Raw genomic sequence first — 26,761 nt, forward strand, 5'->3', positions numbered from 1 at the left:
TGAACTCTTAACCACTGGACCACCAAGGAAGTACCCTCAACTTTTTTTTTTTTGTCTACTTCTGTATCTTCAGGTTTCTAGAAACTCTATATGGTTTTCCACAGTGTTTCCTGTCATGGTCACATGGAAGAGATGGACAAACGAAGAGAGGAATGTGTAGCAGTAAGTGTAAAAATTAGGTGTTTCTAAAGGGCTTCCCTGGTATCTCAGTGGTAAAGAAACTTCCTGCCAATGCTGGAGACTTGGGTTCGATGCCTCATCCTAGAAGACACCCTGGAGAAGGAAAGACTTGCAAAAGAGTCGGACATGACTTGGTGAATAAGGAACAACAACAAAAGTCATGAACACCTGTAAAGGTTGTTGCTGTTTAGTCGCTAAGTTGTGTCCAAATCTTTTGCAACCCCATGAACTGTAGCCTGCCAGGCTCCTTTGTCCATGGGATTTCCCAGGCAAGAATACTGGAGTGGGTTGCCATTTCCTTCTCCAGGAGGCCTTGCTAACCAAGGGATTGAACCCCCAGTAACCACACACTATTTTTAACTCTCCCTTGCTTAAAATATCAGTTCTATGCTTCATCACTGGTACTTCTTGAAAAATATTGTACATATATCATAACTACAGACAAAAAGCTGCTATCTTTAACGAGGGAAAACTATGCAGTAAAGTTATTATTTGTGTTTCAGTTTAGCTTTCTATTTCAAAAGCAAATTGCTTGCCCCATGAGTGCCCATCAGTCTTGCTGATGGCCCTGGAATATCTGGACCGTGTGGTGCTGGTCTTCTGGAGAATTGCTTTAAATGAATTGTGCTGTTTGCCCGTGTTGGCAGACCAGTGAGAGAGAGTCCTGCAAAATGCACCATCACATTTACTGTAAGATCGCTGTTGAAAATAGGCTTCATTTCATTACATGGAGTTCTGTTTATGAGGATCTTTAAGAGCCTGTTTTTATCATCTGACTATAAAGAACACTCATGCTCCTCTTGATCAATTGGTTTGGTTTGACAATGTAGGCCCCAACATTGGGTTTGGTCTCTGCAAAGAATGCAAGAAGGTGTACAATAAAACTGTGGTTCAAGCTAAATGAATCCTGTCCACTTCATGTATTGGCCTAATTCTTGGCTCCATTGACACTCCTGTTCTCTGTTCTCTTTCTCATGTGTTCCAAATTCATGTTCTTTTAATACATGGGATGTATCTTTCAAAGTTACCCATAAAAAAATTTTTTTTGAGGTAGAATAGCAGTTTAAGAGTGTGAGAGCTGAAATCAAAATGTCTTATTTCGAATCCTTGTTTCAACATTTATTGACTGTACAACCTTGGGCAAGTTGTTTAATGACATAAAACCTCCACTTCCTCATCTGTGAAATGGGGAGAAGAGTATTTACTTTGTACAATTTTGCCAACTAAAGGAGAGAAATCATGAAAAATCTTGAGCACAATGCCTGGCACATAGGGAGCATTCAACAAATTCACATCATTCCCAACATTATATGAAACATCTGGGGACTCCCCTGGTGGTCTAGGGGCTAAGACTTCATGCCCCCAGTGCTGGGGGCCCAGGTTCGATCCCTGGTCAGGGAACTAGAGCTCACGTGCCAGAACTGAATTCAAATGCTGCAACTAGAAGATCCTTCAAGCTGCAACTAAGACCTGGTGCAGCCAAATGAGGAAAAATAATCTGATTTTGTGACATCTGATTGTGACTCTTAGGAAATTAAAATGGTTCTGCCTCCTCTATGTTTATTTGAAATTCACATGCCTTTATATTCATAACAAGAAGCCAATTTCAGGAAATAGATTTTCAAGTGTTAACAGCTCAAATCAAGACAAAAGACGGTACTCGATAATTAACATCAGCCTTAGATGGCTATGCAGAAATATAGTGCATTTTCTATCTGTGTCTCTTACTACTCATATTAGCTAGTGTTCTGTCTTTAAGCCGATGTAGCTATATACACAGTCATTCTAGAAATGTTAGTGAGCTGCAGACGATTATCCTATCTTGCAATTTAAATGAAATATGGCACAGATCATTTGAGAAAGGAACTTTCCAGACAGCGAGAAATAGTTTGTAGCAACATGAAAAACCAGAAACAAAGCTAGATTTAATTCTGCAAAGAGCACAGCCACGCGTTGAGTGCACCATTTCATTTTTAAGGACATAGATTTAATTTCATGTGACAATCTGGCATCTAAGTTTTCCTCTGGTCTTCTTTTTTCCAAATAGCCTTGTAAATATGAAAATGCAATCGAATAGGAAAAGATTAAATTTGTGAGACTCTACTTGCAGGGAGCTGTGGTTATTATGAAGGCAGTAAACGAACAAAATAGATTAAGGAAAATGCCAATGACGGTTGTATGGTCTAAATACATCTAACCCATAACTAATGAGAATTCTATGTGCACAATAAAACGTCACTCTGTATATCCAGCTTGTTGTTTTCTAGACCATTTCCATCTATCATATTTATCAAAGAACTATAATCATTGTTCAGGCCATCATAGTAATTTATGCAATATTTTCATCTCTTTACCAAGGTAAGAAGAGGAATGTGCCTTAGTAAGAGGATTTTGCTTTGTTTTTTGTAATACTGTCTAACGAATCTTTTGCAACAGTCTTTCATTTAATATGGTTAAAGTTAGCACATTTATTTTAAGGGAATATGGCTTTAAAAATAATTCTCAGTGACTTATACCTACATAATTAAAAATTCTCTGTTTATAAGAAAATAACACATTACAAGTTATTGTGCAAAAATTGTAATAAGAAGGTTTATCTCATTCACAGTCCTATTGAATTCATTTATTGCATTACATAACTCATTTTAGGCCTCATAACACCTTTTAAAAACAGAACATGTACATTTATTTTAATAGTATATGATCATTGATTCTTCTTTTAAATGTCATTTGATGATACAGAATTTATAAGTTAGAGATTAGAGGTCCAATGACATTTTTCCTTTCCTTTTTTCAGTCTTCCTGTTCAGTAATTAAAAAAAAATGTTGCTCAGGGAGACTTTGACTATCTGTTCCAAATTGCCAGCCTAGCATCAGCCTATATAGATGGACTGGTCTCTGTGACACGTGGAAGTCAGGGCTGTTAACGTTGCCATCATGGCCAGCTCAGTGGTCACGTAATCACCTGGGGCAGGTTTGCTACCCCCTTTCCCCGTATTTCTCGTCTGTTCCTAGAAGGAGAGTAATTCTCATTCTATCAGGATGGTGCCCATCAAACTTAGAAAACCATGGTCAAAGATGATACACACGGCAGTCACTGATGTGTGTGTAAAGTGTCTTTCTTTCATCTGTTTATTTCCATAAGGAGTCAGAATTCCTACTGTGACTTTTGGATGGTAAGGCCACAGCACAGGAGGAATGAATGAATTTTTATTTTCAGCAGAGGAGTTGAAAACAGAAATGAAATTTCCCAAATCTTGATCATCTGTTTTAAATGTTAAGTATTTTGACTTTCCTGGACTTAGCAAGACTGATTTTTTTCTTTGCAGTTTGTCTAAATTGCACTGAGATGTACCTATGAGAAAGAAACAGATTTCTATGGGGTATCCATTATTGCCTAAGATTTTGAAAAAAAGTGAAAGTGGTAGTTGCTCAGTCCTATCCAACTCTTTGTGACCCTATGGACTGTAGCCCACCAGGCTCCTCTGTCCATGGAATTCTCTAGGCAAGAATACTGGAGTGGGTAGCCATTCCCTTCTCCAGGGGATCTTTCCAACCCAGAGATCGAATCCAGGTCTACTGCATTTCAGGCAAATTCTTTACTATCTGAGCCACCAGGGAAGTCCATTGCCTAATACTTTCAGTTTGGTTCCATTCAGTCGCTCAGTCATGTCCGACTCTTCGCAACCCGATGGAATGCAGCATGCCAGGCCTCCCTGTCCATCACCAACTCCTGGAGCTAGCTCAAACTCAAAATTGAGTCAGTGATGCCATCCAACCATCTCATCCTCTGTCGTCCCCTTCTCCGGCCTTCAATCTTTCCCAGCATCAGGGTCTTTTCCAATGAGTCAGTTGTTTGCATCAGGTGGCCAAAGTATTGGAGTTTCAGCTTCAGCATCAGTCCCTCCAATGAATATTCAGGACTGATTTCCTTTCAGATTGACTGGTTTGATCTCCCAATACTTTACATATGCTAATTCAATTTAGTCCTTATAACAGTCTTTTGGGGCAAACACTTTTGTCCCCAAGGTAAAGATTAAAAACAAAAACAGGGGACTTTCCTGGTGGTCCAGTGGCTAAACTGGACTCCACGCTCCCAATGTAGAGGGCCCAAGTTTGATCCCTGGTTGGGGAAACTAGATCCTACATGCTACAACTAAGAGTTTGCATGCCAAAATTTAATATTTAGCATGTCGAAAGGAAGATCGAAGATCTCACATGTCACAACCAAGACCCAGCACAGCCAAATAAATAAATAAAAACAGATTCAAAGAGATCTAGGATGAATTTCAGCCTTCTGGGTTAAATTTGTGATCTCCAGCCCAGAGTAGTGAGGAAATCATTGTTAAGTGTTGTGGAATATTTTCAAATTCCACTATAAATTTTTTATACTTACTGGTGGTTTTTATGGTCAAAAAAAAAATAAAAAAGAGCACCGTGTGATGAAAATAAGTGAGAAGGATTTTCTTGCCCTGGAGCATTCAGCCTGCTTATTTCCCTGGAGCATCAACTACTCAAAGATTTGGAGGCAAATACAACTTGTCTTTCTTATCTTTCATCGAGGTTAAGATTGATTTATTACATTATGTAAGTTTCATGTGCCTGACATTATTTTTCCACTTCTGTATGCACTACAGCATGCCCACCACCCAAAGTGTTCCTTTCCACCCGTCACCGTACAGTTAATCCTTTTTACCTCTTTCTTACTCCCCCCTTTCCCCTCTCCTTCTGGTCACTGCTACTACTCTGTCCTCTATCTATGTTTGTTTGGGTTTGTTCACTTATGTACTAGTTTTTTATATTCCCCATGTGAGCGAAATCACATGGTATTTGTTTTCCTTTGTCTGACTTATTTCACTTAGCATATTACCTTTAAGGTCTTATCCATGTTGTTGTAAATGGCAACATTTCATCTGCAATATACTGTTTTCATATTAAAATAATTGCATATGTTACAGAGTTAATTGCAAAATTCATTAATGTTGGTATTTCAAAATAAAACAAAAAACTTTGAAGAAATTTATGAGAGCTGTAAGGATGTTCCAAACTTCCTAGGGGCAAGGGTTTGACTCTCCTCTGTTGTGGGAGCACTTGATGAAAAGTTGGGAGAAAACCTGAGATGCTGTCTTTAATTATTGCAATTGTTCTCTGGGTTTTGCCAAGTCACTTTGTGGTAAGCTTTCAAAATGGATGAAAATTTACTTCTTAGAACAAGTCAACTCTGGAAAATGAATTACTCTCCCTGGGAGGATGGCAGATCGAATATATGAAAAAAAAAAAAAAAACAACTTTGATATTTAGGGAAAAAAAGGAAACTTCTTTTAGCAATGGCTTGATGTAATCAAGTTTCTATAGATCAAAGCCAATTAGCAGGGTGGTGGATGTTAGCAATGAGAATAAGAAATGTCTTGGCTCCTCATGCTTACCAGCAGGAACACGAGAACCCTGAAACTCCCTGGGCCTTTTGCTCTGGTGCCTATGAGAGCTCACAACATTTTTTGGTGGTCACTTAAAATGTACTGGAAGGAGGACAGATGAGGCACTCCTCAGCACCCTTGTGTTTTTTTTTTTAATCTCACCCTGTCCTCCCCTCTTCCCATGTCCATAAGTCTATTCTCTATGTCTGTTTCTCCACTGTTGCCCTGTAAATAAATTCTTCAGTATAATTTTTCTAGATTCCGTATATGTGCGTTAGAATACAGTATTTATCTTTCTCTTTCTGAATCACTTCACTCTGTATAATAGGTTCTAGGTTCATCCACCTCATTAGAACTGACTCAAATGCATTCCTTTTTATGGCTGAGTAATATTCCATTGTGTATATACACCACAACTTCTTTATCCATTCATCTGTCGATGGACATCTAGGTTGCTTCTATGTTCTAGTTATTGTAAATAGTGCTGCAATGAACAATGGGATATATGTGTCTCTTTCAATTTTGGATTCTTCAGGGTATATGCCTAGGAGTGGGATTGCAGGGTCATATAGTGGTTTTATTTCTAGCTTTTTAAGGGATCTCCATACCGTCTTCCATAGTGGCTATATCAGTTTACATTCCCACCAACAGTGCAAGAATGTTTCCTTGCAGCGTACCAGCAGAAACACCAGAACCCTGAAACTCCCTGGGCCTTCTGCTCCGGTGCCCACGAGAGCTCACAACATATTTTGGTGGTCACTTAAAATGTCCTGGAAGGAGAACAGATGAGGCACTCCTCAGCACCCTTGTGTTCTTACTCTACCTCTCTTCGTCATTGGGCTGATCCTGGAGTTTGCATTTGTACCTTTCCAGTCTCCCGACCTTGACTTTGATGTGAATTCTCAATGGGAGACAGTGTCCTCCAGGCTCACACACCCATGGTTCCCAGCCCTGACTATAGCTTTGCTCTCAAGGCACGTCACTGTAATTGCTCACTGAACTGCTATCTTCTCTGCCAGATGGAAGCTCTATGAAGGCAGGGTCTGTTGCTGCCTTTCTCTCCCCCACAAAAGAGGTACTTAAAAATATCTGATGAACAAATAAAGGAATGGCTGCCCACCACTGCTTTCTCAGAAGTCAGGAGGTCTATCTTCCCACCAGAGTTATAGTTCTTCACAATCTCCTAGAAAAAACACTACCACCTTTCCACATCAGGGAACCTTGGTAAAGTTCCTGTGCATCAAGGTTAGAGACTGTTGGAGAAACACCAAACTGTTCCATCGGCAAAAAAATTAACCAGTGCTGTAAGTCAGAGTCCAGACACTTGGGCCCTTAGCTTTGAGCAGGAGTTCATCTACGGCCAACAATATAAAATTAGAGTTGGCTGCTGTCCACACTCTTTATTTGATGGTGTTATTCCAAGGGCTGACCCATCAGTCTCTGCATGTGGCAATAAAAAGCGTGGTTCTGAAGCCAGATTGCTGAGGTTGAAATCAGCTTCATCATGGGACTTCCCTGGTGGTCTAATGGTTAACACCCCACCCTGGATTGCAAAGGATGTGCTTCCAATCCCTCGTCAGGGAACTAAGATCCCACATGCTTCAGAGGGACTAAGCCCATGGGCCACAACTAGAGAGTCTGTGCACCACAACGAAAGATTCTGCATGATGCAAGGAAGATCCCATGTGCCACAACTAAGACCCAACACAGCCAAATAAGTAGATAAACATACATTTAAAAAAAGAAAGAAAGAAACTCAGCTCCATCACTTCTGCAGGTGTGACTTTGGGCAAATTACTTCCCTGGATTAACCTTAGTTTCCTTATCTGTGAAGTGGGGCTAAGACTGGCCTATCTCACATGGTCCTCATAAGGATTTAAGCAGATAAACCTTGAAAAGTATGTAACAAAGTGCCTGGTACATTGGATGTACTATAAATCTGAAGATAAAAATTCCAGTACTACTATTTTACTGTAACTAGCAGGAGGCCCTCATGTGTTGGAATTCCCTGAAAGTGTGGCTGGTCTAGGTGAGACCCATACATTATTTGCACACACATATACATATGCATGTGTACACACCAGTACACAATCGAGGAGCTAGAGTGCTTATTCTGGAAAATGGCTTAGCTAAACTAAGGGAAGCAAAGACATGCTTGTACTATGAGTCTGTGACCTAACCAGGAAAATAAAAAGCAGAAATATTAACCTATTCCAAGAAAAAGCAATCTTCTTGGCTGCTGGCCCATGCAACTGCAGCAACCTCTGCCACTGTGTACGTTACTCTCTGCTCTGGTGTTCCTTCTTAGCTGCTGTGTAACATTGGACAGGGAACACATTTTTAACTGAATCAAATACACATCAGGGTCCCCAAGAAGTGAAAATGCAGTTAGTATCTTCCAGGGTGACATGGGCTTCTGGGTACTCATCTCTAGAGGCCAAAATACCCAAAGCTCAATGATGAAAGATCTGTTCCATCTGGACAGGGGCTTAAAGAATTCCTCTGGGAGCATCTGGGCTATTTTTAGTGGGCACAGCAGCCTGGCCAACACCACAGGGAGACCAGGAAACGGCCCTTCATCCACTGCCCAGCTTCCCGGTGAGATAGGTCTCCTGTTTGCAAGTTCATGAATATCAATGAGCCCAAACCACACGCGAAGGAGTCAGAACATATTGCAACAGCCAAAGTGCAAGTTGGCTCTTAAAACTTGGCCAAAGGAGCGTATGATTCAAATGCTGGGGTTGAGGCTGGCGCTGTGCCTGAGCCCGAAGGAGGGATGGAAGAAACCTTGGCTCCAACCTTTTGAGGATCAAGAGGAAAGACTGGAGCGGTAGTGCAGAAGCTTCCATTGCTGCCCTTGTCAACTCGACTGACCAGGCATCCAGAAGTCGAAGTGGAGTGTGTGCTTCATCAAACAGAATCCATGAGAAAAGAGCCCAAAGCCCTCAGAAATATGCACGCTGACAGCGCATTAATAAGAACATCATGAGGACTTCCCTGGTGGTCTACTGGTTAAGTATCCACACTCCAATGCAGGGGATCCGGGTTTGATCCCTGGTTGAGGAACTAAGATCCCACATGCCTCGGGGCAGCTAAACCTGTGGGCCACAACTACTGAGCCCCTGCGTCACTATCAGAGAGAACCCACATGCTGCAGCTAAGACTCGACGCAGCCAAATAACTAAGTTTTTAAAAGCCCGTTAAATCCATTAATTTTTTTTTAAAGAACATTATGAACATTGAAAAGCAATAATATTCTTTCGTTCAATACATAATTTCTGGGCAATCACTGTAGGTCAGGCTCTGTGCTAGGCACTGGGAATAAGAAGGAAGAGGAAATAGTTCCTGATCTCAACGGGTACATAGTGGCAGAGGGGGGTGTGAGTGTGTATTGTGGGGAGGCAGTTAAAAGAGTGACGGAGCCAGAACAAATCCCAGTTTCAGTGTGGCATGTCATTTCACATCTCAGAAGTTTGTCCCTTTACATTGCCAGGGAGTGGTCTATAATTTGTTCTAGTCACCTTGACAATAAGTAGTATGTTCCCAGTTTTCAGACTATTATGGAGAAAGCAGTTATGAACATTGCTGTTTTTATGTGGATGTCCATTTTCATTTCTCTTGGGTGAATATGTAGAAGCAGATTCTAGGTCATATGGTAAATGTATATTTAACTTCATGAGAAATTGACAAAGCGTTCTTCAAAGTGGCTGTACCATTTTGCATTCCTATCAGCTCTGTATGAGGGCCTTAGTTGCGTCATATCCTTGTCCACATTCGATATTGCCCATCTACAAAAACTGTGGTTATTATGAGGATGTAGAGTGATAACCTTTTGTGATTTTATTTGCATTTCCATTATGATTGATAACGGGTGTTCTCCCCCATGTGTTTATCTGCCATTAGTATATCTTCTTTGGTGAACTGTCTGTTTGAATCTTTTGCCCATTTATAAAATCAGGTTGTCTTTTTCCTATTACTGTTTTGTGAAGTCTTTACAAATTCTGATCCACTTAGTTCTAATTTCTTTTTGGTAGATTCCTTAGAATTTTCTACAATGTATGTAACCATATAGCCAGTGGATAATACTTACATAGTGCTTCTGTGGCATGGATTTACCTTTTTACTCTCTTTTGTAAATTTTTATCTAATTTAAAAATTGCCCTTTGTTTTTAACCTGCTCATATCTTTATATTACAGTCAGTTTCTTCTAGATAGGATATAGTTGTGTCTCTATTTTTCTTATCCAATCTAACAATCTCTTTTAATGGAGTGCTTTTTTTTAAAAAATTGCATTATACTTGATATATAACATTGTATTAGTTTTAGGTGTCCAACATAATGATTTGAACTATGTAATAATGGCATGTTTAGACAATTTACATTCACTGTAATTATTGATGTGATTAGATTTAAATTTACTACTTGGACATTTGTTTTCCATTGGTCCCAATCTATTCTTTGTCCTTGTTTCTCTTTGTTTCTTTATTCATCTGTAGTAATTGAATCTTTTCATGATTCCTTCTGATTTCCACTATTGGCTTACTTAGGGCTTCCCAAGTGGTGCTGCTGGTAAAGAAGCCACCCGCCAATGCGGGAAACACAAGAGATGCAGATTCAATCCCTGGGTGAGGAAAATACCCTGGACAAGGACATAGCAACCTACTCCAGTATTTTTGGCTGGAAAATCCAGAGAGCCTCGCGGGCTATACAGTCCATGGGGTTGTAAAGAGTCAGACACTACTGAAGCAACTTAGCACATTGGCTTACTAGCTGTGTGTGTGTGCTCAGTCAGTCATCTCTGACTCTCTGCGACCCTATGGACTATAGCCCTCCAGGTTTCTCTGCCCATGGGATTTTCCAGGCAAGAATACTGCAGTGGGTTGCCATTTCCTACTCTAGGGGATCTTCCTGACCCAGGGACTGAACCAGCATCTCCTGCATCTTCTGCATTGGCAGAAAGAGTCTTTATCACTTTGCCACTTGGGAATCCCAGCTTACTAGCTATATCTCCTTTAAACATTTTGTTAGTGGTTGCTCTAGGGTTATTTAAGTATCATACATAGTCACAATCTGCCTTTAAGTAATATTTTATCATTTCATGTGACTTGTAAGAATCTTACAACAGGACACTTCTGCCTTCTTCCTTTTGTCCTTTGTGCATTTGTTGTCACACATTTTGCTTCTGCACATTATAAACTCTTCCCTTTATTATGTTTGCTTTGTCAGATATCTTTGAAAGAGATGAAGCAGGTAAGAGGAGAGTGAAAAAGTTGGCTTAAAACTAAACATTCAGAAAACTAAGATCATGGCATCTGGTCCCATCACTTCATGGGAAATAGATGGGGAAACAGTGGAAGCAGTGTAAGACTTTATTTTTTTGGGCTCCAAAATCACTGCAGATGGTGATTGCAACCATGAAATTAAAAGACGCTTACTCCTTGGAAGAAAAGTTATGACCAACCTAGATAGCATATTAAAAAGCAGAGACATTACTTTGCCAACAAAGGTCCATCTAGTCAAGGCTATGGTTTTTCCAGTGGTCATGTATGGATGTGAGAGTTGGACTGTGAAGAAAGCTGAGGGCCGAAGAATTGATGCTTTTGAACTGTGGTGTCGGAGAAGACTTTGGAGAGTCCCTTGAACTGCAAGGAGATCCAAACACAACAAATCTACAACAAATTAACATTTTATTGTGAGTTTTTTTCCTTCTCGTTTTTTTTTTTTTGCTACCAAATACAATTAATAAAAAAAATTGAAATTATTATAACAACAACAACAAAAAACAACCAGTCCACCCTAAAGGAGATCAGTCCTGGGTGTTCATTGGAAGGACTGATGCTGAAGCTGAAACTCCAATACTTTGGCCACCTCATCCGAAGAGTTGACTCATTGGAAAAGACCCTGATGCTGGGAGGGATTGGGGGCAGGAGGAGAAGGGGACGACAGAGGATGAGATGGCTGGATGGCATCACCGACTCAATGGACATGAGTTTGAGTAAACTCCGGGAGTTGGTGATGGACAGGGAGGCCTGGTGTGCTGTGATTCACGGGGTCACAAAGAGTCAGACACAACTGAGCAACTGAACTGAACTGAACTGAAGCAGGTGAAAGAACACTTTTGTATTTAACCACATGTTTACCATTTCTGGCATTATTTATTCCATTTTGTGGATTAAAATTTCCAGCTGTTATCATCTTCCTCCTTCCCGAAGAGTTCTTTTCACATTTCTGCATTTCTGCTGGTCACAAATTTTTTGTTTTACCAGGAATGTCTGTCTTTCACCTTCTTTTTTTCCTTTTTTCTTCCTTAGTATGGTATGATTACATTTATAACGTTGGAACATGCACATTTAAAATTGCATAGAGTGCTTGCTTCAGCTGCACACGGACTAAAATTGGAACCACACAGAGAAGATTGGCATGGTTGCTGCACAAGGATGACACAGAAATCCAGAACATGCAACTTTTTTGTACATAATGCACTGAACTATATACTTCAAAGTGGTTAACATTGTAGATTTTATGTTATGTATATTTTATTACAATAAAAAATTCATAGAAATGGATCTAGAAATATACATACAAAACTGTTAGTATTGACCTACTCCTGGAAAGAGGAGTTTGAGGTGATAGAGTTTAAATGACAGATACTTGGAATACTGACTAAAGCAGGCTCATTAACTTCAAATTTTGAGAAGTCAGAAGAGACCTCAAGAATCTCAAGATTTTAAAAAGAAGAAAACATAGTATAGTTCCCAAGTTGTTATTCTCATTTTGAAAAGAGGGTCCTGGTCGTTGCAAAGAGGTGAGCCTAGAAATAAGAACTGCAGCTGCTTGATTCCGCACTTCCTTTGTGAGTTGGATAAAAGCCAGAACTTGCAATGCCCTAAAACACACCTGGACCAGAACACAATGCCCTTGCAACGCTTTAGAACACAACTAGATAAAACTGCAGCCTCTTGAAAACCAACGCATGCTTTATGGCAGCTCCCGTGTAGGGATCATCCACAGGGCACTTTGGGAATGCTGCAGGCTTCAAGTTACATCCCAGGAAAACCCGTATCAGTTGACAGAATGTTTAGTTAATTTTAAAGTTAACTTGAGTTATATTTTAAAGCAATCAAAAGTTGCCTTAAAAAAAAAAAAAAAAAAAAAAAAACACCTCTTCCCATCCTTTTCCAAAGATTTTCTCTCTGCTTCTGATACTCCTTATCTTCTTTGTCCCACCCCAAGTGCCTAGGCATACATCATTTTGTTGGGCTTGAATTTAGCCCCATGCTTACAAAAGGTTCACTTAAAATGATTAAACATGTACCCTGTGTTTCAGGGAAGTGAGGGAGTATCGGGGCAGTAACAGGGGGTTTCCTGGGATGCGGGAGGATTCTGGTTCAGACAGAATCACTGCTGTGGTTTCACAACACGGGTCAACACATTTTGAACTGACAACGACATTTCATCTAACTTCTTGGGTAATTTGGCTCCCTGACCTGTGCTGTCCTTGAACTAAACAGCAAGAGAGGATGGCTGAGTGCTGAGATTCGTGCCGCGTGTGTGTTTGAGGCCGGGAGAGCTGCTCCCAGCTGATGACACCAGAGGTGTGAGCCTGTGATCCACCTGCAGATGCTCCCTGAACAGTCAAAGTGGTATCCACTGTTTAGACAAGGATATTTATTTTTAAAGCTTAACACAAATGCAAAGCTTGGACTCTGTAAGATCACAAAGTAGTATTTTATTTTGATGGGACCTTAGTAGCATAATCCATGCACTCTCAAAATCACAGTTTAGAAACTAGACATGTCCAGAAAGGAAGCTATAAAATTATTACCATCTTATAAAACAAGGCCTGCAGGAAACAGGAAGGTTCCTGGAATCATTCTACCAACAAGAGAGAAATCTGAAAACTTCTTCAGGATGGAAATCAGGGCATGTTCCTTTTTGGGTCACTCCAAGTGTCTTATTTTGCATGTAATTCAATTATAAGAACAGTAATCTCTAAGGAGAATACATGGATATTAGGTGTTGGGTTCTGTCTTTGTCCATGCAAGATGCCAAAACAAAAATACCACATATTAGGTGACTTATAAACAACAGAAATTTATTTCTCACGGTTCTGGAGCCTGTCAGTGTGAGATTAGGCTGCCAGTAAGGTTGGGTGAGGGCCCAATCTAACTTGCAGATTTCTTGTTGTGTCTGAACATGTCAGAAAGGGCTACTTGGGTCTTGGGTCTTTTTAAAAATAAGAGTACTAAAGCCATTCATGAGGGCTCCACTCTCCAGACCTTCCAAAGACCTCACCTCCTAATATCACTGCATTGGCCATTAGGATTCCAACATATGAATTTTTGGCAAGGACACAAATATTCAGACCACAGCAGGGCCTAAGGCCACTCCCTCCTCCAGCCTCTGGCAGATACACTCAATTAAGACCTATCTTAGGGACTCTCTTGGCAGTCCAATGGTGAAGAATCCACCTTCCAATTCAGGGGATGTAGGTTCAATCCCTGGCAGGGGAACTAAGATCCCACATGCTATGGAGTAACTTAGCATGGGTGTCACAATCACTAAGCCTGAATGCTCTGGAACCTGAACCCCACACTGAAAGAGAAGCCTGTGTACCAGAACTAAGACCTGACATAGCCAATAGATAAATATATTCTTTAAGAAGAAGACCTAGCATGTGGGGACCAATGGGCTTCCCAGGTGGCCCTAGAGGTAAAGAATCCAGCTGCCAATGCAGGAGACGTGAGAGATGCACGTTTGATCCCTGAGTGGGGAAGATCCCCTGTAGGAGGGCATGGCAACTCACTCCAGTATTGTTGCCTGGAGAATCCCATGGACAGAGGAGCTTGGTGAGCTACAATCCAGAGTCGCAAAGAGTTGGACATGACTGAAGTGACTTAGCATACAAGACCACACAGGGACCAATAGGCACACTTTTTAAACATGATGAAAGACTCTCCTCCTGTGTATATTCCCACCCACCAACCCAGAAGAAGTTGTGTTAAAGAAAGTGATTATAATCTGGGCCTGATGTAGGGATCCTCACTCCTTTCCTTGAAGCTTTCCAGACCCCAGAGTTCCCTTGGGGAGGCAGGCATGGGGTGGGATTTAGTGCATGTTGGGACCTCTGGAGGACAGAAAGCAGAGGAGAGCACTGGTCCTTCTTGTCCATCTAGGAAGGGAGAATTGAGGCCAGACAGAATATGGTGACCTTTCATAGGAGTGCAACATGGCCTGATGAATGTCAAGCCTTTCAACATTTCCTCCAATATCTCTTTAGGGGTGTAGGTAGACATCTCTTCCTTCATGGGCCAATTTGGAATTTTGAGTGGGAGGAATAAATGTTTCTCCTCATAGTAAAGTGGGCAAGCATGGTTTCAATTTAGATCAAGGAAATTCAAGTAAGATCAAGAAAGACTCTTCTCTCAGTAGGAATTATTCACAATGAAAACAGTTCTCACAAAAATGCTCAAGATGTGGCTTTTCAAAGCAGATGCCTAATTAAAGTCTGGCTTCCACATTGTCCATGCATGCACTAAAAGGAGTTAGAAGAGGTTCGTGCAAAGGAAAAATAGAAGACTGCAGACACAGAGAACGTAGAACAGTGTAGCAAAACACTCCCATGAGATTGACAGTCACTACTCCATAACTGATCATAAGTGATTTGTTTTCAGAACAAATGAACAAGAGATTGAGTTGAATCTAAGTTTCTAATAGGAACCAGGGACTTCCTTGGTGGTCCAGTGGTTAAGAATCCACCTTCCAATTCAGGGGACGTGGGTTCTATTCCTGGTGGAAAACTAAGATTCCACAGCTGCAGGGCAACTGAGTCCGAGCGTGCCACAACTAGAGAGCCCGTGCACCACAACTTCTGAAGCTTGCCAGCTCCAGTGCCCATGCTGCAACGAGAAGCCACTGCATGCTGAAACTAGAGAAAGCCTGTGTGCTGCAGCAAAGACCCAGCACAGCCAACAATAAAAAAGGTTTTTTTAAAATAAAATAAAAGGAATCAGAAAAGTGTGGGAATATTGAACTTCCGTCTGTCTCATGGGAGGAAGGTTCTATTTGGTTTCTGGGCTTTATTTGATGAAAATGAACTTTCACACTTCTTTGTCAGAGTACTCAGGTGTGGGGCCAAAACCTATCCATAGAGCCATTCAACCCAGAGCACGGATTATCCTCTCTCCACATCTCCTGGCACACCTAAGTAGCTATCCCCCTTCTTCTCAGATGAAAACTTCTTCAAAGCTCACCTGGAAGAGGAAGTTGCTTTCCCTTTTGCCAAATGATCCAAGTGATTTGTGGTTCAAGGTGATTGTTCCTCTAATTCTCCAGGTGCCTAATCTCATAAGGCATACAACCTCATTCCACGGGGCTTTATTCTGTATTCTGAGGAAGATTATTCTGTGAGTCTTGATACAGCTGACGTCGCTTGAGAAAGTGGGATGTGACTGATGGGGTGAGCTGGAAACTGATTACTTTTAGTTGAAGGAGGAAGAAGCCAGAGAAGATAGAATGTGGTGAGTTCACAGGGGTGCATCTGCCCAACTTTTCTGTGACCCCAGTATTGCTACTTAACCCCGATCCAGAAGGTATCATGAAAGATTCAAAGAAATGTCTTTTAAAGTAAATTCTTATGTTAACTTATCAGCTCCCAAATAATACCAGAAAGGTGGTATATATATAATGGGTCAACAGACTTTTAGAAAATGTATAATTCATGGCATTGTGCCAGGAAAGCATTGATCCTATAGGTTATGGGTAAATAACACAATTGTTGTGCCTCATTTAAACTCCCTATTGATTTGGAAGACAGAGTATGTTTCAGAGCAAATGTATAAATGAAGGCAAGTCTTGGATTCTCTGTAAACAGCAGAAGGCTCCCGCCACCTTTATCACTTAGCAGCAAACATGGTAGACATATACTTTCAAACAGGAAATAATGGACCTGGGAAATTGTGTTTTCTTGAAAAACATCTTTGATAGCATAAGAAACACACACTTTGCAATCACTGTCTGGGAAGGCAGATTCCCAGGACTTTTTCTTTTTCCATCTCAGAACAGCTCCCCGTTTTTCTTTGTGAAGCTGCGTCACGTGAGTACCAGCAGAGATTCTGCCTAGGTATTCTATTAGCATTTACTGTAACCAGTGTGTAGAAAACCCAGATGACTAAAGTCATTGCTTTTAAAGCCCTTTTCACAATTGAATTTCCTGTGGAGAAGCAATATCCCAGGAGCATAATAGATTTTCTCCCCTCTTCTTCCATTTACACAGACACTTTCACTGCTAACTAATCAGTTGCAATTCTAATCTATATTTCTGATTTGTTTACATGCATCATGTAGGCTGGCAATCTTTTGAATTTAAATGTGACTTAAAGTAAAATAAAATAACCACAAGTAAATGACACAGAATTGCTAACAGTGGGAACCTTGTTTACATTCCACATTCTGAAAATATTTTGTTCATCTGGCTGGGGAAACCACATGGTTGAGACAGACTGGGTGATGATTGGGTTTATTGCTTGGCTGGAACCAGGATGGAAAACGGGATGCTGTGTGATGTGGCTGTCTGTCACCTCAAGCCCAGAGAAAGAACACATTCTCAGCACACATGCGAGCCCTGCTTCAGCAGAAAAGCTCTGATAATCCTCGCCAGAGTGTCATGTGCGCCTGGCACCGGGCCAGGACAATACGCCAGCCTTTTTGAGTGTTCGGATAATCACCGTCTCTTCCTTTCTGTAGTCATCCGCGGATGCTGCCGCTTTCGTAGGACTCTCTCGGAGCCGGTTTGTTCTTCGAGCCCTTTGTTCCCTCCCGCTTTCTGGAATTATCCCCTAATACATTCATTTTTCTCCCTTTCCACCTACATTTGAAGGTGTATTGAGAGGCTTCTGCATCCCCATCACCGGACACCCCTTTTCACAAAGGGTTATTCCAGCCCAATTAAATGTAACTGAACAAGAGTCCTGAACAGTCACTGAGGGAAAGGCGGCCCTGAAGATTCTGGGCAACACAAAACTGCTTTCTAACATGGTCCCTGTTCTGCAAGGGAATATCTCGTTGTCAGGCCTGGAGTGGAGTGCAAAACCCAGCAAGGATTTGGTTTAAGAAACAAGAAAGGAGGCAGGGGCAGGAGGAGAATGAGGGTGAGTTTAGAAGAGAAGAATCAGGCTTTTAACAGGCCTTTCCTAATTGTGGTAACTCCTAAGGTACAACTCAAAAAATTAATTGTTCCACTGTTTGTTAAGAACACACTGTTGTTGTTTAGTGGCTAGGTCCTGTCTGATTCTTTGAGATTCCATGGATTATAGCCCACCAGGCCCCTCTGTCCATGGGATTTGCCAGGCAAGAATACTAGAGCGGGCTACCATTTCCTTTTCCAGGGGATCTTCCCAACCCAGGGATCGAAATCTGTGTTGCCTGTATTGGTAGGCAGATTCTTTACCACTGAGCCACTAGGGAAACCTAGTGGAAGAGAACCAAAGGCACATTTTCTTTAGAGACCTAACAAAGATTTTTTACATTTTCTTTTCTTTGAAAAACCAAGCCCCTTATGCCCATGCACATCTTGAGAACACTGGCTCAGAGGAACTAATATTACTTAGGGATTTTAGGAGCCACAACAAGGGTACCTGGAAGCCTTGGAGAAGGGTGGAAAGGCATGAAAGCTCTGAGGCTCTTCTCCCAGCCTTCTAGCTGTATATTCATAAAGGAGAGAATTTCCAGAAGCTACTGTGAGAGGTGTTATTGAACTGAGAAAGAAGAGAAGCTAAAGGCAAAGGAAATATGCCCATCTGAATGCAGAGTTCTAAAGAATAGCAAGGAGAGATAAGAAAGCCTTCCTAAGTGATCAATGCAAAGAAATAGAAAAAAACAATAGAATGGGAAAGACTAGAAATCTCTTCAAGAAAAGTAGAGTTACCAAGGAAACATTTCATGAAAAGATGGGCACAATAAAGGACAGAAACAGTATGGACCTAACAGAAGAAGAAATATAAAGAAGAGGTGGCAAGAATACACAGAACAACTACACAAAAAAGATCTTCAGTTCAGTTCAGTCACTCAGTCGTGTCCAACTCTTTGCAACCCCATGGACCGCAGCAAGCCAGGCCTCCCTGTCCATCACCAACTCCCGGAGTTTACTCAAACTCATGTCCATTGAGTCGGTGATGCCATCCAGCCATCTCATCCTCTGTCGTCCCCTTCTCCCCCCGCCTTCAATCTTTCTGAGCATCAGGGTCTTTTCCAATGAGTAAGCACTTCGCATCAGGTGGCCAAAGTATCAGTTTCAGCTTCAACATCAGTCCTTCCAATGAACACTCAGGACTGATCTCCTTTAGGATGGACTGGTTGGATCTCCTTGCAGTCCAAGGGACTCTCAAGAGTCTTCTCCAACACCACAGTTCAAAAGCATCAGTTCTTCGGTGCTAAGCTTTCTTTAGAGTCCAACTCTCACATCCGTACATGACTACTGGAAAAACCATAGCCTTGACTAGATGGACCTTTGTTGGCAAAGTAATGTCTCTGCTTTTTAATATGCTATCTAGGTTGGTCATAACTTTCCTTCCAAGGAAAAAAAAATGACCCAGATAACCATGATGGAGCCAGGATGTCAGCTAGAGCCAGACGTCCTGGAGTATGAAGTCAAGTGGGCCTTAGGAAGCATCACTACCTTCCAATCCCAAAGAAAGTCAATGCCAAAGAATATTCAAACTACAGCACAATTGCACTCATCTCACATGCTAGCAAAGTAATGCTCAAAATTCTCCAAGCCAGGCTTCAACAGTACGTGAACCATGAACTTCCAGATGTTCAAGCTGTGTGTAGAAAAGGCAAAGGAACCAGAGATCAAATTGCTGACATCATTGGATCATAGAAAAAGCAAGAGCGTTCCAGAAAAACATCTCCTTCTGCTTCACTGATTACACTAAAGCCTTTCACTGTGTAGATCACAACAAACTGTGGAATATTCTTCAAGAGATGGGAATACCAGACCACCTTACCTGTCTCCTGAGAAATCTGTATGCAGGTGAAGAAGCAATAGTTAGAACTTGATATGGAACAATGGACTGGTTCCAAATAGGAAAAGGAGTACATCAAGGCTGTATATTGTCACCTTACTTATTTAAGTTATATGCAGAGTACATCATGTGAAATGTCAGGCTGGATGAAGCACAAGCTGGAATCAAGATTGCTGGGAGAAATATCAATAACCTCAGATATGCAGATAACACCACCCTTATCGCAGAAAGCAAAGAGGAACTAAAGAGCCTCTTGATGAAAGTGAAAGAAGAGAGTGAAAAAGTTGGCTTAAAGCTCAACATTCAAAAAACAAGGATCATGGCATCCAGTCCCATCACTTCATGGCAAATAGATGGGGAAACAATGGAAACAGTGACAGACTTTATTTTCCTGGGCTCCAAAATCACTGCAGATGATGACTGTAGCCATGAAATTAAAAGATACTTGCTCTTTGGAAGAAAAGCTATGACCAACCTAGGCATATTAAAAAGCAGAGACATTACCAACAAAGGTCCATATAGTCACAGCTATGGTTTTTCCAGTAGTCATGTATGAATGTGAGAACTGGACCATAAAGAAAGCTGAGTACTGAAGAATTGATCCTTTTGAACTGTGGTGTTGGAGAAGACTCTTGAGAGTCCCTTGGACTGCAAGGAGATCCAACCAGTCCATCCTAAAGGAAATTAGTCTGAATATTCATTGGAAGGACTGATGTTGAAGCTGAAACTCCCATACTTTGGCCACCTGATTCGAAGAACTGACTTATTTGTTTTTTTTTTTTTTTTTTCCCAATGCAAAAACAGTGAGGAACTTTATTACAAGCTCGAGCAGGGACTCTCTTCACACAATGGCGAAGGAGCCAGAACTGACTTACTTGAAAAGACCCGGATACTGGGAAAGATTGAAGGTGGGAGGAGAAGGGGACGACAGAGGATGAGATGGTTGGATGGCATCACTGACTTGATGGACATGAGTGTGAGCAAGCTCCAGGAGTTGGTGGTGGACAGGGAAGCCTGGTGTGCTACAGTCCATGGGGTCACAGAAGAGTCAGACACCACTGAGCGATCAAACAACAACAACAAAGGATGAATATGATCCTCTAAAATTTACACAGTGAAACCTAATCCCCAAGATGATGTTATTAGGTGGCAGAAGCTTTGGGATGTAATTAGGTCCCCATAAGAAATTAGTGCCCTTATGAAAGAGACCCAAGAAAGCTCTCTCCCCCTTCTGCTTTGAGAGTCGAGTGAGAAGTCTGCAACTCAGAGGGTACCCTCAAATGATCACGGTGGCACCCTGATCTCTGACTCCTAGCCTCCAGAACTGTGAGAAATAAATTTCTATTGTTTATAAGCTGCCCTGTCTATGATTGTTGGGTTTTAGCAGCCTGAACAAAGATGTAAAAGACAGCAAGTGGATTGAATTTCAGAAAGAAGGAAATGATATTTGACCAGACCTTTGAATATGGGTAGAGAATAGTTAAACATTTGGAGGATGATTTTAGTGAGATGGCGTAAGAGTAAAGACCCAAATAAGGGAAAATAGAAGAATCTTATCTAATGACTTTAGTTCATTCTTTTTATTCAGAGAACACTGGCACTGCTTACTACAACTACTGAATGATATAAGTAGTTGCTATTCATGATTGCTGTGATAGGTAACTGGAAACATTACTGCTAGGAGTATTTAAAAAGGATATCTTTTACTGCCCCACTGAAGAATATTGTATTGATGTTTCCATCTCTTTTACTATCTGAAAGAGTTAAATAAAATTTATTCAGAATGTGTGTTTGATACAGAAATGTATTACTATTCTTTCACCTTCTGGTTGTGTTTTATTTGGATTACTTAAAGATGTTTACCTTGGCCTATAAATTCAAGGATGATTTAAATCTTCAGAACATGTTATATACCTGACTGCCCTACTGAAAACTTTTTTTTTCTCTGATAATATTAGAAAGCTTGTCAGACGTTGGGATGAATATTTTCAGTTGGAAGTTAATTGCATTGATGATAATGTACGTCTATGCCTCTGAAAATAAATTATATCAAATGTCTGCTTAAAATTACCTTAGTAATTGATACATCTTCTCAAGAGCTGATCACTGAAATGTACAGATCTTTGCTTCCAGTTTACCTGAGATTATCTTCATATTCCTAACAAGAGGATTTTAGCTGCTGTCTTAAAATGTTGAGAGATCTGTGTTTTCCTCTCATCTTATTAATTTGGTGACTATCACTTACATTTTTTTAACCTTAGAATCATCTTTGCCTCTTCCCTTTCCTTGTTCCATGGAACACCAGTGCTGAAGCCCTAGACTCCTCATCTTAATACCTTTTCTTTCTAGTTCTTATTATCTATACTCATTTACAGATGTGTATCACCTGTAGGTTATCATAGTAATAAACTGTTACTATTACTATTATCATAGTAATAAACAGAAAAATAAACTGTTTCTGGTTCCTTACCTCCATATTTTCTACCAGATAAATTATTATTATTATTATTATTATTTTCATTTATTTTTATTAGTTGGAGGCCAACCATTTCACAACATTGCAGTGGGTTTTGTCATACATTGACATGAATCAGCCATGGAGTTACATGTATTCCTCATCCCGATTCCCCCTCCCACCTCCCTCTCCACCCGATTCCTCTGGGTCTTCCCAGTGCACCAGGCCCGGGCACTTGTCTCATGCATCCCACCTCGGCTGGTGATCTGTTTCACTATAGATAATGTTCATGCTGTTCTCTCGAAACATCCCCTCGCCTTCTCCCACAGAGTCCAAAAGTCTGTTCTGTACATCTGTGTCTCTTTTTCTGTTTTGCATATAGGGTTATCGTTACCATCTTTCTAAATTCCATATATATGTGTTAGTATACTGTAATGTTCTTTATCTTTCTGGCTTACTTGACTCTGTATAATGGGCTCCAGTTTCATCCATCTCATTAGAACTGATTCAAATGAATTCTTTTTAATGGCTGAGTAATATTCCATGGTGTATATGTACCACAGCTTCCTTATCCATTCGTCTGCTGATGGGCATCTATGTTGCTTCCATGTCCTGGCTATTATAAACAGTGCTGCGATGAATATTGGGGTGCACGTGTCTCTTTCAGATCTCTACCAGACAAATTATTATGAAACTCAAATATCAGAATACATTAAACACACATGGATAGACAGACAGATAGACACACAGACACTCACATAGTTGCTCTATTTTCCCTGCCAGGAAACTTCGATCTAGCTTGGTTCATCTCCTGGTTGCTTCTTCACATTCCGCCAGATCACCCCCCAACTCCAGTCTTTTACCTCTGCCATTTTCCACCTTGGACTACTCTTCCTTCTCCTACCATCTCTAAATCCTGCCTGTGTTTAAAGGTTTATCTTGAGTCCACGGAGCTTTTCTCAGTGACTTAAATCACAGTTATCTCCATCTTTCATGAAATTATCTAATTTGATTTATGCATGCCACTCACTTTGACTTTCTACTACTCTTAGCATGTTATGCTTACTCAGCGATGTTCATTTATGTCTGCATAATCACCTCTATTGACAACTGACTAGAAATTGTGGATATTTTGCCTGAACTTTTATTTTTTCCTTGAACACCATGCACTGATTGTAGGCATACACCATCGGCCTTATCTGTGATATCCTCTCTGATTTGACTTCAATAGGTGCTTAGCTGTTTGCATCTAAGCATTGTCTATTTGTGTATTCATTGTTTAACCATTAATTGATTCATTTAAGGGCCACGACTCTGGGTCAGGTGCTCTACTGACACTGGGATACACGAGTGAATAAGAGGTCACCATTTTCATGAGAACTTTACAGTCCACACTGACTCAGACCAAGGGACAACAAAAGTGTTGATTCAGATTTTGGATAATACTTAGAACTGATGGCTCAGTCTGAATGAAGTTGAATAAAAAACAACAGGTACATTGTATGAACTAATTCTCTAGAAAAATTTGCCAAGGACTTTGAAAACATCCTTGGTCACTAAACACGCAGAGCCAACATCAGGAAATAATAGGGAGTGATAAGTTAGGAGCTTGGGACTAACATACACATACTACTATATATAAAATAGATAACCAACAAGGACCTGCTATATAGCACAGGGAACTCTAGTCAATATTCTGTAATTACCTGTGTGGGAAAAGAATGGATATATGCATATGTTTAACTGAATCACTTTACTGTACACTGGAAACTAACTCAACATTGTAAGTCAACTGTACTCCAATAAAAATTTTTAAAAATGAATGTGATATACCACATTTATGGAATAAAGGATGTAAATCACATACACAAAAAATTTAAATCCCGAGGATGGTCATATTATGCTAAAATGACTAATTTTTATTTTTGCTTATAGAGTTAACAGGCACTTCACCAGCTCCGTTACTGAACTGTCCCAAATCACAAAATAAATTCAGTATTGTATCCATATAGGTAGAAGAATTCTATAGCAAGTAAAGAGATAAAAATCAATTCAAAAAAAGAGGAATTAACAATAAAGGTCATGAAATGAGATAGTGGGGACCATTCATTGCTATTTTTACCTACTTTGGCCTTTATTCCAAGCTTGGAGAGATGGCTCATGAGAGAAAAATGTGGGGAATGAATAGAAAGAAATCATGTGAACTCCACCTTAATAGCTGTTTTGTTATATTTATTTAGGTTTTCTAGACTCTCCCTTTCTGGCACAGTGGTAATGAATCCACCTGCAATTGGAGGAGACAAAAAGAGACTCGGGTTCAATTCCTGGGTCAGGAAGATCCCCCTGGAGTAGGAAACGGCAACCCAGTCCAGTATCCTTGTTGGGATAATCCCATGGACAGAGAAGCCTGGAGGGCTACAGTCCATGGGGTTGCAAAGAGTCAAACACAGCTGAGCATAGCACATTAAAAATTAAATTAAATAGGAAGATGAGTAAGGAAAAATTATTTCATTAAATCACACTTTATATAGAGAATTCCATGGAAGGCCAGGTTGTAAAATTCAGGTAAGACCTCTGTCTAGAGCAGTGGTTTATAAGCTTGGCTTCACTCCAGAGTCACCTGAAGAGTTTTTAAAAAGACTGTGCCTGGCTGGTCTAATGGTAGTGGTTTACCAGAACTTATTAACATTAGTGTCACTAAAGTTGGTATAAAACCCCACCACTGCTAAGTTCAACTGGTTTAAAAAAAAAAGTCTCTGTCTGGATCTCAAACTGAGATTCGGATTTAATGGTCAGGGGTGCTGCCTGGAAATCTGGACTTTTGAAAGCTTCCCAGGTGATTCTAATGTGTAAGTTTGAGGCTCAATGAACTTGAGTCAGGCCTCCAATACAAAGCACTGCCCATTGGAGGCTTTCTATTACCTTTCCAGGAAGCTGGGAGACAAGATATTACCAAATGTAGCCTTTTCCAGAAGAAATTCAAAACACATTCTTAAAGGACTGAATTGAAATCTACATTGTAACAGGCATCCATCAATTGAATAGCAAAGAAACTACATAACCAGTAGTTAAATAAGAAGAAAACCCCAACAAGAAGTTGTTTGTTAATAACAACAAGGGTTTGTTAATAAGCATTATTAGATAACAGTGACATAGCTAGAAAAAACCTGCAAATATGCATTGAAGTATTTTATAATAATTATAAAAGTATTATAACAGTTGGTGCTTTGCTCTAAAATATATATTATTATAAACAGTTTTTTTCTGCATTAGCCTCTGCCTATGTCAGTTACCCTAACCCTTCTGTTGTCAGATGGTTCAAGAGTTTATCTTTCTCTTTGCTCACGTCTGGTTCATGGTTGTGCTCTATTTCCTCCAAGGTTGGATTTTGTGAGAAATGGGATAGTTAGGGAAGAGGAATTGTTATGGTTCCTTCTTCTGCACCATTTTTACTCACAACACTCTTACAGAAAATACTTGGGGTTTCCTCACACCCATTAAATTCTTCATCTTTCTGCACACAAACTGGGTGTACTACAATTCAATTCAATTCTGATACAAACTGCCCAGAGTTAGACAGACCCACAGGGTTGGGGCTCAGTCCCACAAGTCTGTCCCAACTTCAGACAACATTTGCAGGTCCAGGTTATCATCTTTAATTCTGACCAATCAGCCTCTTGAGAAACCTGTATGCAGGTCAGGAAGCAACAGTTAGAACTGGACATGGAACAACAGACTGGTTCCAAATAGGAAAAGGAGTACATCAAGGCTGTATATTGTCACCTTGCTTATTTAACTTATATGCAGAGTACATCATGAGAAACGCTGGGCTGGAGGAAGCACAAGCTGGAATCAAGATTGTGGGAGAAATATCAATAACCACAGATATGCAGATGACACCACCCTTATGGCATCCAGTCCCATTATTTCATGGCAAATAGATGGGGAAACAGTGGAAACAGTGGCAGACTTTATTTTCTTGGGCTCCAAAATCACTTCAGATGGTGATTGCAGCCATGAAATTAAAAGACACTTACTCCTTGGAAGGAAAGTTATGACCAACCTAGACAGCATATTAAAAAGCAGAGACATTACTTTGTCAGCAAAGGTCTGTCTAGTCAAGGCTATGGTTTTTCCAATAGTCATGTATGGATGTGAGAGTTGGACTCGAAAGAAAGCTGAGTGCTGAAGAATTGATGCTTTTGAACTGTGGTGTTGGAGAAGACTCTTGAGAGTCCCTCGGACTGCAAGGAGATCCAACCAGTCCATTCTAAAGGAGATCAGTCCTGGGTGTTCATTGGTAGGACTGATGTTGAAGCTGAAACTCCAATACTTTGGCCACCTGATTTGGAGAACTGACTCATTTGAAAAGACCCTGATGCTGGGAAAGATTGAGGGCAGCAGGAAAAGGGGACGACAGAGGATGAGATGGTTGGATGGCATCACCAATTCAATGGACATGGGTTTGTGTGGACTCCAGGAGTTGGTGATGGACAGGGAGGCCTGGTGTGCTGCAGTCCATGGGGTCACAAAGAGTCAGACATGACTGAGCAACTGAACTAAAATGAGTCTGCCAGAAATCCCACAAACTCCCCGCCCCCTGGTTTAATAATTTGCTAGAACAACTCACAAAACTCAGGAAAGCACTTTATCTACATTTACTGGCTTATCATAAAGGATATAAC

The 26,761-nt window shown here is 40.6% G+C and overlaps 1 non-coding gene across 1 annotated transcript; it reads left to right on the forward strand.

Moving 5' to 3' along the window:
• The first annotated feature begins 11,962 nt into the window (after positions 1–11,962).
• On the forward strand, positions 11,963–12,069 carry LOC133045309 (U6 spliceosomal RNA). The gene has a single exon (XR_009690188.1). It is a non-coding gene; the product is annotated as a U6 spliceosomal RNA (small nuclear RNA).
• The last annotated feature ends 14,692 nt before the right edge of the window (positions 12,070–26,761 follow it).

The sequence above is a fragment of the Dama dama genome, chromosome 23, assembly GCF_033118175.1.
Source record: "Dama dama isolate Ldn47 chromosome 23, ASM3311817v1, whole genome shotgun sequence".
Classification (NCBI taxonomy): domain Eukaryota; kingdom Metazoa; phylum Chordata; class Mammalia; order Artiodactyla; family Cervidae; genus Dama; species Dama dama.